General features: G+C 50.1%; 1 protein-coding gene across 1 annotated transcript in view; it reads right to left on the bottom strand.

The window, feature by feature from the left end:
• Window positions 1-11,728, bottom strand: part of LOC139227745 (uncharacterized) — a 244,833-nt gene extending 233,105 nt beyond the window's left edge. Inside the window, exon 1 of the mRNA XM_070858741.1 lies at window positions 11,641-11,728. The gene's annotated coding sequence lies outside the window, so the exon portion shown is untranslated. The remainder of the gene's footprint in view (window positions 1-11,640) is intronic.
• Window positions 11,729-19,121: the final 7,393 nt, after the last annotated feature.

Below are 19,121 nucleotides of genomic sequence, written 5' to 3'. Positions count from 1 at the left end.
CCAGTGAGCAGCTTACACATGGCCAGACACAGGTTCTACAACTACAGATGCTGTGTGGGCCAGAGCATACCCGACTTCGTGGCGGAACTTCGGAGGTTGGCTAGTTTATGTGAGTTCTCCGATGAACTGAGGAGAGGAATGCTGAGAGACTTTTTCATTGAAGGAATAGGCCACGCAGGCCTATTCCGAAAGCTCATAGAGACCAAGAACCTGACCTTAGAGGCAGCAGCACTGGTTGCACAGACATTCTTGGTAGGGGAAGAAGAAACGAGGTTGATTTACAATGTAGGTACGACAACTAACAAAATATCGGAACAAGAAGTTCACAGCACTAAACAAGCTGCTACCCCCACACAGACAAAACCAGGAGAACAGGCTCTCGACAGCAGGCAGAAGCCATCAAGGGCCACAGGAACGGCCGTTCACACCTCATCAACCCACAATGTGAGCAATCAACTACAAACTGAGAGAAGCTCAAGAGAGATCAGCCAGATGCAGCTCATTCTTTGGGAACTCTTTGAACAATGGAACAGGTCTGTGCTGGAGGTGTGGGGGTGGGCATTCATCAAGGGGATGTCGATTTCAGCAGGCTGTTGCAGAAATTGTGAATATACAGGGAATTTGGCCAGCATGTGCAGAAAATCGGCAGCTCAGCTGGTATACGAATCGGATGGGTCGGAAAGCGGACCAGAAGATGGTGGGGACAGTACCCGGGACACCGATGTACAGCGGGTCAACACGATCAATGGCCGCAGCTCCTACAACAGGATGCCTCCTATAATGATGAGGGTCCTACTCAACGGGATATCTGTCAACATCGAGCTGGATACAGGAGCGAGTCAATCTCTCATGGGTACTTAACAATTTGAACAACTGTGGCCGCATAAAAGAGACAGACCAAAACTCACAAGGGTCGACACCAAACTAAGGACCTATACCAAAGAAACCGTACCAGTCCTCGGCAGCGCCATGCTCTCTGACACACACAAAGGGACAGTGAACCCACTTCCCCTGTGGATTATCCCCGGAGACCCCCCAGCACTGCTGGGGAGAAGCTGGCTGGCAAAACTAAACTGGAAATGGGATGATGTCCATGCCATGTCATTAGAGGAACGGACCTCCTGCTCAACAGTTATAAAGTGATTTGAACATCTCTTTCAGCCAGGGGTGGGCACTTTCAAAGGGGCCAAAGTCAAAATCTACATCACACAGGATGCTAGACCGGTCCATCACAAGGCCAGAGCTGTACCCTATGTGATGAGGGAAAAGATTGAACACGAACTAGACAGGCATCTGCGGGAAGGCATTATATCACCTGTGGAATTTAGCGACTGGGCAAGTCCCATCGTCCCAGTCATGAAGCCTGATGGATCCATACGAATCTGAAGGGACTACAAATCTACCATAAACAGAGTCTCCCTACAGGACCAGTACCCGCTGCCCAGAGCGGAGGACTTATTTGCCACATTGGCTGGAGGTAAACTTTTCTCAAAACTAGACCTCACATCTGTGTATATGATGCAAGAATTGACCGAGGAATCCAAGCTACTCACCACCATCAACACACATCGAGGCCTTTTCATGTACAATCGATGCCCATTTGGCATCAGGTTGGCAGCTGCCATATTCCAGCGCAACATGGAGAGTCTGCTCAAGTCCATCCCAGGGACGGTTGTATTTCAAGACGACATACTTATCACGGGCAGGGACACAGACTCCCATCTCCGTCATTTGGAGGAAGTACTAAAGCGGTTGGATCGGGTAGGCCTACGAGTCAAGAAATCCAAGTGCCTGTTTCTCGCACCCGAGGTTGAATTATTAGGCAGAAGGATTGCCGCTGATGAAATCCGCCCAACAGAGTCCAAAACAGAAGCAATTCGCCTGGCACCCAGGCCCCGGAATGTCTCAGAACTGCGCGCCTTTCTCGGACTACTCAATTACTTGGGAACTTTATGCAGAACTTAAGCTCGCTGCTGGAGCCTCTCCACGTGCTACTCAGGAAGGGGTGCGATTGGTTTTGGGAGGACGCCCAGGAACGCGCCTTCAATAAGGCACGCAACCTTCTGTGTTCCAACAGTGTTTTGACTTTCTTTGACCCAGGTAGTTCTCACATGCAATGCGTCAGCGTATGGGGTCGGGTGCGTTTTGCAACATGTCAATAGTGCGGGCAAATTACAACCCATAGCTTATGCCTCCAGGTCACTTTCGCGGGCGGAGCGCGAGTACGGAATGGTAGAGAAGGAGGCGCTCGCGTGCGTGTACGGTGTCAAAAAGATGCACCAATAACTTTTCGGGGTCAAGTTCGCATTAGAAACTGACCACAAGCCCCTCACGTCCCTCCTATTCGAGAGCAAGGCAATAAACGCCAACGCCTCGGTGCGAATTCAACGGTGGGCACTCATGCTGGCGTCCTACGACTATACCATAAGGCACAGACCAGGCACAGACAACTGTGCCGACGCGTTCAGCAGGCTACCCCTGGCGACCACGGAAGGGTCTGCTGAACAGGACTGTGAGATAGTCATGGCAATCAATGCCTTTGAGTCCACAGGTTCGCACATGACGGCTCGCCAAATCAGAGCCTGGACGGCCAGCGACCCACGTTATCCTTTGTAAAAAGATGTGTCCTAACCAGTGACTGGGCAGAGGCTCGCGATGCATGCATGAGCTATCACTACAAGCAGACTGCCTGATGTGGGGCAGCCGAGTAGTCATGCCTCTGCGAGGCAGAGAGGCATTTGACCGGGAGCTCCACCGCGAGCACCCGGGGATCGTTCTCATGAAGGCCGTAGCCAGATCCCACGTCTGGTGGCCTGGTATTGACGCGGACTTGGAGCTCTGCGTCTGAAGGTGCACCATTTGTGCCCAACTCAGCAATGTCCCCAGGGAAGCTCCACTGAGCCTCTGGCCCTGGCCTACCAAACCATGGTCGCGGGTGCACGTAGACTATGCGGGCCCATTCATGGGCAAAATGTTCCTCGTAGTTGTAGATGCATTTTCAAAGTGGATCGAATGCACCATTTTAAACTCGAGCACAACCTCCACCACTGTGGAGAGCCTCGCAACCATGTTTGCAATGCACGGAATCCCTGATATATTGGTCAGTGACAATGGTCCGTGCTTCACCAGCGCAGAATTCCAAGACTTTATAATTGACCACGGCATAAATCACGTCAAGACGGCACCGTTCAAGCCGGCCTCCAACGGCCAGGCGGAGAGAGCAGTGCAAATCATTAAACAAGGCATGCTTAAAATCCAAGGTCCCACGCTGCAGGGTCGCCTGTCGCGACTGCTGCTGGCATACAGATCTCGTCCGCACTCACTGACTGGGATCCCCCCCGCGAAACTGTTGATGAAAAGGACTTTAAATACAAGGCTCTCATTAATCCTGCCAGACATGCACAAAATCGTTGAGGCAAAGCGCCGTAAACTGACTGAGTACCATGACAGAAATTCGAGGGGGAGATGGAATGAGATAGGGGACAAAGTGTTTGTACTAAACGATGGCAGGGGTCCCAAATGGCTTGCAGGGACAGTAACGGGCAAGGAAGGAAACAGGCTACTGGTAGTACAAATGGACAATGGCAAAACCTGCCGGAGGCATGTAGACCAAGTCAAAAGCAGAGTTACCAACAACACTGCGGAACCAGAGGCAGACTACAATGTGGAACTCGCACCACACCTGGTGGACAGACAGAGGGAACAACCTGAGGAAAGGGCAATCCCAACAGACAGCCCAGGCGAGTCAACAACAATCACACCAATCGAAACAGACAGCCCAGGCGAGATACCAGCAACCACACCCAAAGAAAAACAGACACCAAGGCAAACAACTGTACCACAACTCAGACGCTCCACGCGAGAGCGTAGACCACCTGAGAGACTGAACCTATAAAGACAATAAGACCTTGGGGGAGTGTGATGTCATGTATCTTACATTATTATATATAACTGTATCCTAACATGCTATACATGACTGTAATAAGATATGACCTGTAACCACCAGCATACCTTACCACCAGGGATGCACTTGCAAGAGACAGGTATATAAGGACAGGTCTCAGGCAAGTGCAGCATTCCAGAGCTGTGAAATAAAGGTGCAGGTCCAGAGTGACCTTGACTTCACTCCATTCCTTGTGTGAATCTGTACTGAGGGGACAGGACTTTACATTTAAGAAGGCATACAGAATACTTACCTTTCTTAGTCGAGGCTTAGAATACAAGAGCAGGGAGGTTAAGCTTGAATTGTATAAAACACTGGTTAGGCCACAGCTGGAGTACTGTGTGCAGTTCTGGTCACCACATTACAGGAAATATGTGATTGCACTAGAAAGGGTACAGAGGAGATTTATGAGGATGTTATCAGAACTGGAGAATTTTAGCAATGAGGAAAGATTGGATAGGCTGGGGTTGTTTTTGTTGGAACAGAGGAGGCTGAGGGGAGATCTTATTGAGATGTATGAAATTATGAGGGGCCTGGATAGAGTGGTCAACAACCAGGAGGCATATAATTAAATTAATTTGGGGGAGGTTTAGAGGGGATTTGAGGGGAGGTGTCTTCACCCAGAGGGTGGTGGGAGTCTGGAACTCACTGCCTGAAAGGGCGGTAGAGGCAGAAAGCCTCACCACATTTAAACAGTGAGCTTTACTCCATATCTAACCTGTGCTGTACCTGCCCGACAAGCGTTTGACGGGACAGTGTAGAGGGAGTTTTACTCTGTATCTAACCCGTGCAGTACCTGTCCGAGGAGTGTTTGATGGGATAGTGTAGAGGGAGCTTGCCTCTGTATCTAACCCATGCTGTACCTGCCCTGGGAGTGTTTGATGGGACAGAGTAGAAACATAGAAACATAGAAAATAGGTGCAGGAGGAGGCCATTCGGCCCTTCGAGCCTGCAACACCATTCAATGAGTTCATGGCTGAACATGCAACTTCAGGAGCCCATTCCTGCTTTCTCGCCATACCCCTTGATCCCCCTAATGGTAAGGACTACATCTAACTCCTTTTTGAATATATTTAGTGAATTGGCCTCAACAGCTTTCTGTGATAGAGAATTCCAAAGGTTCACCACTCTCTGGATGAAGAAGTTTCTCCTTATCTCGGCCCTAAATGGCTGACCCCTTATCCTGAGACTGTGACCCCTGGTTCTGGACTTCCCCAACATTGGGAACATTCTTCCTGCATCTAACCTGTCTAAACCCATCAGAATTTTAAACATTTCTATGAGATCCCCTCTCATTCTTCTGAACTCCAGTGAATACAAGCCCAGTTGATCCAGTCTTTCTTGATATGTCAGTCCCGCCATCCCAGGAATCAGTCTTGTGAACCTTCACTGCACTCGCTCAATAGCAAGAATGTCCTTCCTCAAGTTAGGAGACCAAAATTGTACACAATATTCAAGGTGTGGCCTCACCAAGGCCCTGTACAACTGTAGTAACACCTCCCTGCCCCTGTACGCATATCCCCTCGCTATGAAGGCCAACATGCCATTTGCTTTCTTAACCGCCTGCTGTACCTGCATGCCAATCTTCAATGACTGATGCAGCATGACACCCAGGTCTCGTTGCACCTCCCCTTTTCCGAATCTGTTATCATTCAGATAATAGTCTGTCTCTCTGTATTTACCATCAAAGTGGATAACCTCACATTTATCCACATTATACTTCATCTGCCATGCATTTGCCCACTCACCTAACCTATCCAAGTCACTCTGCAGCCTCATAGCATCCTCCTCGCAGCTCACAGTAGAGGGAGCTCTACTCTTTATCTAACCCGTGCTGTAGCTGCCCTGGGAGTGTTTGAAGGGACAGCGTAGAGGGAGCTTTACTTTGCATTTAACCATGTGCTGTACCTGCCCTGGGAGTGTTTGATGGGACAGTGTAGAGGGAGCTTTATTCAGTATCTAACCCGTGCTGTACTTGCCCTGGGAGCATTTGATGGGACAGTGCAGAGGGAGCTTTACTCTGTATCTAACCCATGCTGTACCTGCCCTGGGAGTGCCTGATGGCACAGTGTAGAGGGAGCTTTACTCTGTATCTAACCCATGCTGTACCTGCCCTGGGATTGTTTGATGGGACAGTGTAAACGGAGCTTTACTCTGTATCCAACCCCGTGCAGTACCTGCCCTGGGAGTGTTTGGCAGGAGAGTGTAGAGGGAGCTTTACTCTGTTTCTAACCCGTGCTGTACCTGCTCTGGGAGTGTTAGTTGGGACAATGTAGAGGGAGCTTTACTCTGTATCTAACCCCGTGCTGTACCTGCCCTGGGAGAGTTTGACAGGAGAGTGTAGAGGGAGCTTTACTCTGTTTCTAACAAGTGCTGTACCTTCCCTGGGAGTGCCTGATGGGACAGTGTAGAGGGAGCTTTACTCTGTATTTAACCCATGCTGTACGTGCCCTGGGAGTGTTTGAAGGGGCAGTGTAGAGCGAGCTTTACTCTGTATCCAACGTGTGCTGTACCTGCTCTGGTAGTGTTTGATTGGACAGTGTAGAGGGAGCTTTACTCTGTATCTAACCCGCGCTGTACCTGCACTGGGAGTGTTTGATGGGACAGTGTAGAGCGAGCTTTACTCGGTATCTAACCCATGCTGTACCTGCCCTGGGAGGTTTTGAAGGGACAGTGTAGAGGGTGCTTTACGCGATATCTAACCCGTGCTGTATCGGCCCGAGGAGTGTTTGATGGGACAGTGTAGAGAGAGCTTTACTCTGTATCTAACTCCGTGCTGGACCTGCCCTTGGAGTGTTTGATGGGACAGTGTAGAGGGAGCTTTGCTCTGCATCTAACCCCGTGCTGGACGAAATTCCTGGGAGTGTTAAATGGGGCAGTGTAGAGGAAGCTTTACGCTATATGTAACCCGTGCTGTAGCTGCCCTGGGAGAGTTTGATGGGACAGTGTTGAGGGAGCTTTACTCTGTGTCTAACCCACTGTACCTGCCCTGAGAGTGTTTGATGGGACAGTGTAGAGGGAGCTTTACTCTGTATCTAACCCATGCTGTACCTGCCCTGGGAGTGTTTGATGGGACAGTGTGGAGGGAGCTTTACTCAGTATCTAACGCGTGCTGTACCTACCCTGGGAGTGTTTGATGGGACAGTGTAGGGGGAGCTTTATTCTGTATCTAACCCGTGCTCTACCTGCCCTGGGAGATTTTGATGGGACAGTGTAGAGGGAGCTTTACTCTGTATCTAACCCGTGCTGTACCGGTCCTAGGAGTGTTTGATGGCACAGTGTAGAGGGAGCTTTACTCTGCATCTAACCCCGTGTTGTACCTGCCCTGGGAGTCTTTGATAGGACAGTTTAGAGGGACCTTTATTCTGAATCTAACCCCTGCTGTACCTACCCTGGAAGTGTTTGATGAGGACAGTGTAGAGGGAGCTTTACACTGTATCTAACCCCATGCTGTACCTGCCCTGGGAGTGTTTGATGGGACACTGTAGATGGAGCTTTACTCTGAATCTAACCCGTGCTGTACCTGCCCTGGAAGTGTTTGATGGGGACAGTGTAGAGGGAGCTTTACCCTGTATCTAACCCCGTGCTGTACAAGAGCTGGGAGTGTGTGTTGGGACAGTGTAGAGGGAGCTTTACTCTGTATCTAACCTGTGCTGTACCTGCCCTGGGAGTGTTTGATGGGACAGTGTAGAGGGAGCTTTAGAAACATAGAAACATAGAAAATAGGTGCAGGAGTAGGCCATTCGGCCATTCGCGCCTGCACCGCCATTCAATGAGTTCATGGCTGAACATGCAACTTCAGTACTCCATTCCTGCTTTCTCGCCATACCCCTTGACCCCCTAGTGGTAAGAACTACATCTAACTCCTTTTTGAAAATATTTCGTGAATTGGCCTCTACAACTTTCTGTGGTAGATTCACCACTCTCTGTGTGAAGAAGTTTCTCCTCATCTCGGTCCTAAATGGCTTACCCCTTATCCTTAGACTGTGACCCCTGGTTCTGGACTTCCCCAACATTGGGAACATTCTTCCTGCATCTAACCTGTCTAAACCCGTCAGAATTTAAACGTTTCTATGAGATCTCCTCTCATTCGTCTGAACTCCAGTGAATACAAGCCAGTTGATCCAGTCTTTCTTGATATGTCAGTCCCGCCATCCCGGGAATCAGTCTGGTGAACCTTCGCTGCACTCCCTCAATAGCAAGAATGTCCTTCCTCAAGTTAGGAGACCAAAACTGTACACAATACTCCAGGTGTGGCCTCACCAATACTCCAGGTGTGGCCTCACCAAGGCCCTGTACAACTGTAGTAACACCTCCCTGCCCCTGTGCTCAAATCCCCTCGCTATGAAGGCCAACATGCCATTTGCTTTCTTAACCGCCTGCTGTACCTGCATGCCAACTTTCAATGACTGATGTGCCATGATACCCAGTCCTCGTTGCACCTCCCCTTTTCCTAATCTGTCACCATTCAGATAATAGTCTGTCTCTCTGTTTTTACCACCAAAGTGGATAACTTCACATTTATCCACATTATACTTCATCTGCTATGCATTTGCCCACTCACCTAACCTATCCAAGTCACTCTGCAGCCTCATAGCATTCTCCTCGCAGCTCACACTGCCACCCAACTTAGTGTCATCCGCAAATTTGGAGATACTACATTTAATCCCCTCGTCTAAATCATTAATGTACAATGTAAACAGCTGGGGCCCCAGCACAAAACCTTGCGGAACCCCACTAGTCACTGCCTACCATTCTGAAAAGTACCCATTTACGCCTACTCTTTGTTTCCTGTCTGCCAACCAGTTCTCAATCCACGTCAGCACACTACCCCCAATCCCATGTGCTTTAACTTTGCACATTAATCTCTTGTGTGGGACCTTGTTGAAAGCCTTCTGAAAGTCCAAATACCCCACATCAACTGGTTCTCCCTTGTCCACGCTACTGGAAACATCCTCAAAAAATTCCAGAAGATTTGTCAAGCATGATTTCCCTTTCACAAATCCATGTTGACTTGGACCTATCATGTCACCTCTTTCCAAATGCGCTGCTATGACATCCTTAATAATTGATTCCATCATTTTACCCACTACCGATGTCAGTCTGACCGGTCTATAATTCCCTGTTTTCTCTCACCCTCCTTTTTTAAAAAGTGGGGTTACATTGGCTACCCTTCACTCGATAGGAACTGATCCAGAGTCTATGGAATGTTGGAAAATGACTGTCAATGCATCCGCTATTCCCAAGGCCACCTCCTTAAGTACTCTGGGATGCAGTCCATCTGGCCCTGGGGATTTATCAGCCTTCAATCCCATCAATTTCCCTAACACAATTTCCTGACTAATAAGGATTTCCCTCAGTTCCTCCTTCTTACTAGACCTTCTGACCCCTTTTATATCCGCTAGGTTATTTGTGTCCTCCTTAGTGAATACCGAATCAAAGTACTTGCTCAATTGGTCTGCCATTTCTTTGTTCCCCGTTATGACTTCCCCTGATTCTGACTGCAGGGTACCGAAATTTGTCCTCACTGACCTTTTTCTCTTTACATATCTATAGAAGCTTTTGCAGTCCGTCTTAATGTTCCCTGCAAGCTTCCCCTCATACTCTGTATCTACTCCCTTGTACCTGCCCTGGGAGTGTTTAATGGGACAAGGTAGAGGGAGCTTTGCTCTGTATCTAACCCGTGCTGTACATACCCTGGGAGTATTTGATGAGACAGTGTAGAGGGAGCTTTAGTCTGTATCTAACCCCGTGCTGTACCTGCCCTGGGAGTGTTTGATGGGACAGTGTGGAGGGAGCTTTACTCAGTATCTAACGCGTGCTGTACCTGCCCTGGGAGTGTTTGATGGGACAGTGTAGGGGGAGCTTTATTCTGTATCTCACCCGTGCTATACCTGCCCTGGGAGATTTGATGGGACAGTGTAGAGAGAGCTTTACTCTGTATCTAACCCGTGCTGTACCGGCCCTAGGAGTGTTTGATGGCACAGTGTAGAGGGAGCTTTACTCTGCATCTAACCCCGTGCTGTACCTGCCCTGGGAGTGTTTGATGGGACGCTGTAGAGGGAGCTTTACTCTGTATCTAACCCCGTGCTGTACCTGCCCTGGGAGTGTTTGATGGGACAATGTAGAGGGAGCTTTACTCTGTATCTAACGCGTGCTGTACCTGCCCTGGGAGTGTTTGATGGGACAGTGTAGGGGGAGCTTTATTCTGTATCTAACCCATGCTATACCTGCCCTGGGAGATTTTGATGGGACAGTGTAGAGGGAGCTTTACTCTGTATCTAACCCATGCTGTACCTGCCCTGGGAGTGTTTGATGGGACAGTGTAGAGGGAGCTTTACTCTGTATCTAACCCGTGCTGTACCTGCCCTGGAAATGTTTGATGGGACAGTGTAGAGGGTGCTTTACTCTGTATCTAACCCCGTGCTGTTTCCTTCAGCTGCACCAATGAATAAACATGTACAAAAGCAAAATGTTGCGGATGCTGGAAATCTGAAATAAAAAGCCGATGGAAATACTCAGCGGGTCAGGCAGCATCCATGGAGAGAGGAACTGAGTTAACGTTTCAGGTCGATGAACTTTTGTCAGAACTGGAAGCAGTTGGAGATGTGTCAGGTTTTTAAAAGAGTGCAGGGGCAGGGACAGGGTGGAGAGGACAGAACACAAGGGAAGGTGTGTGATTGGGTGGTAGGCAGGAGAGATTAAATGACAAAAGAGATGATGGAGCGAGGCAGAAGGAGAATAAACCTGCATTTATATAATGCTATTAACATTGTAAAATATCGAAACACGTTTCACAGGAGCATTAACAAACATTATTTGACACTGAGCCATATAAGGAGGTATTAGGACTGATGACCAAATGCTTGGTCAAAGGACGAGACAGAGGTAGAACGTATTAGGGAAGGACTTAAAACTAAAATACACAACTAATATACACACAGCTAACCCGCACACAAGTACATGCTAACATACACACACATGCTCACTCACACATCGACACACTCACATACACGCACATGCTCACGCACACACACACACTAACTCACTCACTAACACACACACACACACACGAACTCACTCACTAGCACACACACACACACTAACTCACTCACTAGCACACACACACACACTAACTCACTCACTCACTAGCACACACACACACACACTAACTCACTCACTATCACACACACATTAACTCACTCACTTGCACACACTCACACACACACACTAACTCACTCACTAACACACACACACAAACACTAACTCACCCACTAACACACACACACTCACTCACTAGCACACACACACACACACACTAACTCACTCACTAGCACACACACACACTAATTCACTCACTACCACACACACACACTAATTCACTCACTACCACACACACACACTAACTCACTCACTAGCACACACACACACTAATTCACTCACTACCACACACACACTAACTCACTCACTAGCACACACTAACTCACTCACTACCACACACACACACACACACTAACTCACTCACTCGCACACACACACACACTAACACACTCACTAGCACACACACACTAATTCACTCATTAGCACACACACACACTAACTCACTCACTAGCACAAACACACACACTAACTCACGAGCACACACACGCACCCCATGCACATGCTCAGTCAGTAAAGAAATGAAATGAGCATCTTACTGAGTGCTGCTGGTTGTCTGAGTGAGCCGTTTGTTGTGCGATGTGCAATTCTATGGTGCTCCCATGTGGAGAGGTTCTTGCCGTAGGCAGTGCGTGCCGTGTGCGGTAAGGAAATGATGGAGTCATGCCGAACTTCAGTTTTTCCATTGATTATATCAAGTTGAGCTGAAGCAATAACCACGGCAACCAGCGGCACTTCCTGCGAAGGAGGGGGAGGGGAAGGAGTTAGCTGTGTTCTGGCCGGTGTCATCAGACCTTGGATTGTGTTCAGATTGTGGTGGCGTAAGGCTCAGTGAGAGTACACAGGCCTCCACACCAGGCAATACCTCATCCACAGGTGCAGGCTTCTGGTTGCCTGGCGATGGCTCACTGCCCCAGTCCCACTGCATGGATCCCATTGCTTGCCCTGTTATCAGGCAATGCCGGGATTCAGCACTGACTCCAGCGAGCAATGCCCATGGGTCGAGGCTGGTGCCAACTTTCCTACATTTACCAGCCTGCAGTGGGGCTTGCCTGAAGATTCATAGTACAGGAAGAGGCTTCGATTCACTGAATTCTGTAAAAAAAAGTCTAAAGAGAGACTCGGCATTTACAACACACCTTGCACAACCTCAGGACATTCCAACACACTTTACAGCCAATGATGTATGTTTGGAGTGTTGTCACTGTTGGAATGTAGGAAACATGGCAGCCAATTTGTGCAACACAAGCTCCAACAAACAGCAACGTGATAATGACCAGATAATCTGTTTTTTGTGATATTATTTGAGGGATAAATGTTGGCCAGGACACTGGGGATAGCTCCCCTGCTCTTCTTTGAAATAGTGCCGTGGGATCTTTTACAGCAAGCTGGGCCTCGATTTAATGTCTCATCCGAAAAACAGCACCTCCGCCAGAGCAGCGCTCCCTCAGTACTGCCCCACCGACAGTGTGCACTCCCTCAGTACTGCCCCTCCGACAGTGCGGCGCTCCCTCAGTACTGCCTCTCCGACAGTGCGGCGCTCCCTCAGTACTGCCCCTCCGACAGTGCGGCACTCCCTCAGTACTGCCCCTCCAACAGTGCAGCACTCCCTCAGTACTGCCCCTCCGACAGTGCGGCGCTCCCTCAGTACTGCCCCTCCGACTGTGCAGCGCTCCCTCAGTACTGCCCCTCCGACAGTGCGATACTCCCTCAGTACTGCCCCTCCGACAGTGCGACACTCCCTCAGTACTGCCCCTCCGACAGTGCGGTGCTCCCTCAGTAATGGAGTATCAGTGTGGATTGTGTGCACAGCTCACTGGATTGAGACTTGAACCATGACCTTCTGACACAGAGGTGAGAGTGCGAGCCATTGAGCCATGACTGACAATGGAGAATCAGGTCATAATTAGGACATGGTGCCATTGTAATAACACAATGTTGAAGATACTGGCTCCACCTAACTGTAAACATTTCCTGTGATGTTTTGTGGTCATTTTCTAGCATTATATTTTAAGTACAAATGTCATTGTTGCATTGTCCCAATGCTCAATGAATGTCTGTTTCAATCTCCGACCTAGCCTGATTGGTCCTGGCCCGGCCTTGTCAGGTTTAGATGGGTCTGGCCTGGTCATTGAATCGAGGCCCCTATTTAGGTTGGCTGGGTACTGCTCTGCCCCCACTGCATCTGTTAACAACTATGTCTAAAAATGTCCGTGAGCTGGTGAGGCAACGCTGTAGCACAGGAAACAGGCCAGCATGCTGACTGTCAGCTTACAATCTGCACACTGCTGGAAATAAAACCTCATGGCTCTGTTAAAGATAGAAAGTAAAACTTAGAATCATAGCATGATACAGCACAGAGGAGGCCATTTGGCCTATCGTGTCTGTACCGGCTCCTTGAAAGAACGATTCAATTCGTCCCACTCCCCTGCTCTTTGCAGGACATTTGGAAAAGCAAAATTCGGTCAGGCAGTCAGCATGGATTTATGAAGGTGAAGTCATGTTTGACAAATTTTCTAGAATTCTTTCTGGATAAAGGGGAACCAGTGGATGTGGTGTAGGGGAGGACAAAAACCCCCTCATTTTACCCAGAAGGAAAAGGGCTGTGGGATCAGTCTGTGCTGTGAATTGAAACCGATGGAAGGAAAACTTTGGGACACAAATGAATGGTGACCCCCCCCCCCCCAGTGTTTGGACTCATAGGAAAGGGAATTTAATTTGGAACTATCAACCAGAAAGTTTGAAATCCTAAAGTGCACATGGAAGAAACTACGAACTTTAATTGAATTTGGGATTTTTAAAAGGTGTATGTTGGGTCTACAAGAAAAGGGGTGGGTCAGTATCAAAAGGGCCAGTTTGGACATTGGAACTAATCAAATTGTCTGGGAACTGTATACCCTCGAAACTTGCCCCTTGAAAACATAAGCATTTAAACAATGCCACAGACATATTCTAACACCTTTTTCATCAGGCATAGAAATATCTGGCTCAGGCCAGAGTAGCACAATGGCTACAGGAGGCCAATGCAATCGACACCCACTCAAACCTTGAGTAGGTTAAGATCAGTGGAAAAAAAAACCCCAATCTAAAACTGCTGCATTTTTCAAAATCAAAAAGTCCACCAATGAGCAGAATCGACTTCAGCACGAGAGGCGGACTGGATAATCTGGCTATAAAAAAGGGGTTTCTGATGTAGTGAAAAAGGAGTGATGATTTTCCCTGCCCTCGTCATCCAACAACCACAACCAGCAAGCCTCTCGACACTGAAGGAAAACCAATGTCCGAAGACACCGAAGATAGAAGAAACAAGCCACCAGACTGCGGAAGGCACAGTAGTGAGTATAACCTCTGGTCCCCAGAACTCCCAACTCAATTAGGCCAGGAAAGGTGGGAGGTTGGGCATTGTACTGCTATACTTGTGTAAAGATTTTCGTTGGGTCCGTTTTAGTGGGATTTAGGGGGATTGTTTTATTGGTGTATTGCTGTTTGTTGAGTTACACCTTGTCAAATAAATTGGAAGCCTAAAGTTCCTCTTGGAATCACCTTGTCTCAGTTCTATTGTATTACATCTCCTGATCGTGAGTCTTATGTCAGAACCGTGTAAGGGAAGCTAGGAGCACCTCGAAAACGCTCAACTGTGTGTCACAGGCTAGGGAAGAAGGGGTTAGGAGTGTTTGACACTCACAGGTGCCTCACAGGCTAGGCATAAGCTGTGGGGACGCACGAGTCTCAAAACCCCCTTCATAAGCTGTGGACACAGTCTCTCCAGGGGTGCTCTTGCAGCACTCAGGGTACCTCACAGGCCAGGCATAAGCTGTGAGGGCAGAAGCCCAGAGAGAGACACCAAGGCACAACAACCCTGTGAAAACCCCTTACAGAACATGGCGACCATGAAGGGACATAAGCAAACAGGAGATGTTAATATAACAGATGAGGTGATAAGAGAGGAAACTAAAATGGAGGAGAGAATTTCCTCATACATTTTTGGCAAGGTGAACCTCACCAAACCTTGGGTGCAAGCCCTCACTCGGGCAGAGCGCCCAGTGGATGCTGCTGCTCAGTGGACAGCAGGGAAGGACCACAACCACAGGGTGGAAAAGGCCATCTGGCTTATCTGCTTCACCCGCCAAGTCCGAAAGCTCGACCAGCGGGTGAAGGACTTGGAACAGAGTCTTCAGAAATCAGAGGAGCTCTCTGCTCTCCGGGCTGTGGTTGGGGACAACCTGCTGGCCGAATTAGCTGAGGAGCAGCAAAGGAACCGGCAGTTGGAGGAGACCTTCCGAAATAGCCGGGACTATCTTCAGTGTCAGGTCACTGAGGCCAAGGGTAGTGAGGGGTCCCTCTGGGAACAGATCTCTCGGTACACCCAGAAAATTTGGGAACTGGAGAATAAATTAAAAGACGTACAGGCAGCCTATAAAGTGGCCAGTAGCAGTGAGTTTGCAGATCACGGTCCCTGCCAGGAGAGGATTAAAACTCTCACCCACGCTCTATCCCAGGCAAAGGGGATGGTCGCCCTGATACGACCCGGAAGGTCCACAGGGGACAAAGGAGAGTATTGGGGGGTAGAGGAGAAAGGCAAGAGGCGCCTGACCACCTCCTGAGGCACCGGTGGTTTGTCCCGTGGGGTACCAGGAGGGGCGGGGCACGCAGGTAGTAGCATACCCAGGGCTGGGGGCAGGACCAATGTGTCCCGTTTGGCAGCAGGGATGTGAGGCTCCAGCCGAGGGTCAGTTAAGGGCTAGATTAGGCGATGTCTGCTGCATCGAGTATGGTGGGACAGCCGGAGGTAGAGGGACCAGCGCAGAAAGATCCTGAACCAGGGCGGATGTGCCCGGTCAGGCAGCGCAAGTACGGTCCTCCACAGGCAGGTGGCCAAGGTCAGGGAGCGCTGGAGAGCGACTTTATTATTCCCCACGGAGTTCAATCACTCAGGGCCATGGTGGCCCATTTGGCCAAACTCACTCGCAGCGGGGGCCCGTCCATCCACTTCATGGAGGTGATGCAGGCAGGGGAAATTAATGGGTGTGACAAGGAAGAGACAGCCAAGCTGCTGCTCTTCTCTCTGGACAGCAAATTGTACCAGGCCCTACCGGCAGAATGCCGGAGGGGACAGCGTACATTTACTGAGGTCCAGAGGGCCGTCCATGAGGCTATGGGCTTCGATGACGGCAGTCCTTTCGAACGGGTCGAAAGGACAAGGCAGCTCGCAGGGGAAACCCCGCAGGCGTTTGTGGACAGGCTGTGGGTGGTATACCACGCAGCCTGTGTGGAGCTCCTCGACCGAGCGAATCTTTCTGCGGTACAGACTGGCCGCTGGCTGAGGATGCTGGTGGCAAACTGCTTGCCCCGGCTCAAGGCCAGGGCAGAACTGTGGTTCGATTCCAGGGACCCCAACCTCACCGAGGAAGCAGTGGTCAGGCAACTGGCACTGGTCCAATGGAATGGAGGAAGGGAGGAGGAGAAAACCTCCAAAGGTCGGGTAAATGAAGTAAAACCCAACTCGATTCCCAAAAGGGAATGGCACCAGGAGGATGGCCGCTCGTCTGATAAGGAGGGAGTGTGCTACGGGTGCGGGAAAGCTGGGCATTTTAAAAGGGATTGCAGGAGCCCAGTAAAGAGATATGGGGGGAGAAGTCCTTCAGGAGCCGCCCAGAGTGGGGGAAGTGGAGTGAGCTCCTCACTATCCCTTGACCAGATAGTAGCTGCAGTGAGGACAGCACTGGAGGGGACTGGGAAGGTAGCCACGGCAACAGGCAGGGAAGCACCAGCAACCCTGCCAGTACAGAGGCCGTGACTAGCCCAGACCCAGCCTGCATACCTGTGCCCACTAGAATACGACCCCTGGGGACGACCCTGGGTCAAGATGGAGGTTGAGGGTGTATTGTGTACTTACCTTTTGGACACTGGTGCTTCCAGCACGATAGTCCATTCGGAGGACCCCGCAACCTCACCTCTATCAAACAGGGTGCCGTATCAACTAGTTGGTTCACAGGTAATGAGAAGACTGGGTTTTTCTCAATCCCGCTCGCAGTTTGTTTAGGAGCACTCCAAACACAATGGAAGTGCGTCCTGATGAACTGGGAGCAGGTGGGAAAAGGGATTTTGGGGGCGGATTTTATCATCGCTCGCCAGATCCTAGTAGACTTGAGGAATCACTGTCTATGGGGCACAGTGGGCACGGGAGCAGAGGGAGAAGTCATGGTTATTGATAAGAAACAGGGAAAAGGGACTCTGTGTACAATGAAGCCAAAAGGGGGTTACGACCTGGAGGTTCTGGTCGGTAACACCCCGGCCGAGTAACGGGCCTATGTGCAAGCAAATCTTGCAGCATTTGCCACCCATAAACACGACTGTGGGAGAGTCACAGGAGTGGAGGTTAGAATAGATGGGGATCCCATGTCCTGCCCGCAAAAGCAGTATGGCTTTCCCCGAGAGGCAGAAGCAGACTTGGAGACAGCTTTAAGCTCGCTTGTCGAGCAGGGTGTTTTGAGACCCATAGCCACCCATGTCAATTCCCCGCTTTGGCCGGTTAGGAAACCGGATAATTCTTGGAGGGCTACGGTGGATTATAGGGTGCTCAATAAAAACATCCCAGCTTGTGCCCCCACAGTAGCGGCGGTTGCGGATCTGATAGGGGAAATCCCTGCATCCGCAACCACGTTCACAGTGTTGGACATATCCAACGGGTTCTGGTCTATCCCTGTACGGAGGGAAGACAGTACAAGTTTGCCTTCACCTTCCGGGAACAGCAGTATACATGGAGCTGCCTCCCACAGGGCTTTCATAATAGTCCCAGCATCTTTCACCAATGCATGGCGAACTGCTTAAAAGGCTTCAGCCAGCCACACCAGCTGGTCCAGTATGTGGACGACCTGTTGTTGTTCACAGACAGCAGTGAGGAACACGATCCACTGCTGGCCGAACTGCTGGTCTTACTGAAGGAAGGGGGTTTTAAAGTTAACCCCAAGAAAGCCCAGATAGGTCTAGGAGAGGTAAAATTCCTGGGCCTGACAATAAGGGCAGGAGAAAGAGCCATTGATGAGGCTAGAAGAAAGGCAGTGCAGGAACTCCCTGTCCCTAGGGATGTGTCGGGGGTAAGGTCTTTCCTGGGAATCACTGGCTACTGTAGGGACTTCATCGAGGACTATGCAGCCACTGCCGTCCCTCTGCTCAGACTCCTACACAAGGGGGTCGAGTGGGAATGGGACAAGGGCTGTGAGGCAGCATTTGTCCGTCTTAAGAGAGACCTGCAGGTAGCACCAGCCCTAGGGGCAATTGATGGGGGGGAGGAATTCTTCCTGGAGGTGGCAGCCAGTGGCGACAGCTTAAGTGCAGTGTTGCTCCAGGGGCGAAACGGTCAGCTGAGACCAGTGGTGTACTCCTCCAGGGTCCTCACGGAGGTAGAAAAGGGATACTCCAATTGTGAGAGGCACTTGCTTGCCACCCACTGGGCAGCAAAGAGAGCTCAGATCTTTACCGGAATATCCTCCATTACACTCCTCACCCATCATACCCCGATGCAGATGCTGTTGGATGGGAGGATTAAGGACGGGACAGTGAGCAGTGCTAGAATCACTCGCTGGACCCTCCTCCTCTCCCAAATGACTTTAAAGGTGAAGGGCCTCTGCGAGCCCAGGCTCGCAGCAAATTTAATCTATCCAGGGCAGCCGCATCGATGCTCTGTGGAGGGAGTATGGGACATTAACTTTGGATTTCGGGCAGGGATACACCCCACAGGCCGCGAGATCTACGTTGATGGCTCCAGTTCAGTGTCCGCGGGTACAAGACTCACGGGCTGCGGAGTTTGGGATCCCAAGGCAGGAATTGCCTTGGCTCTTAAACTCCCATGCACTCTGAGCGCTCAGCAGGTAGAACTCTCGGCGGTGATGTATGTGGTCACACACCCCGAGGAATTCCCTACCCCATACACGATTTGCTCGTGCAGCATGTTCACTTGCAATTCGTGTACAGAGTATCTGGCGATTTGGTCACGCCGGGGGTACACCTCTGCGGATGG

The sequence above is a fragment of the Pristiophorus japonicus genome, chromosome 17 (genome assembly GCF_044704955.1).
Source record: "Pristiophorus japonicus isolate sPriJap1 chromosome 17, sPriJap1.hap1, whole genome shotgun sequence".
NCBI lineage: Eukaryota > Metazoa > Chordata > Chondrichthyes > Pristiophoridae > Pristiophorus > Pristiophorus japonicus.
Note: the sequence above shows the minus strand (reverse complement) of the source record. Positions and strands in the feature narration are given on the sequence as shown.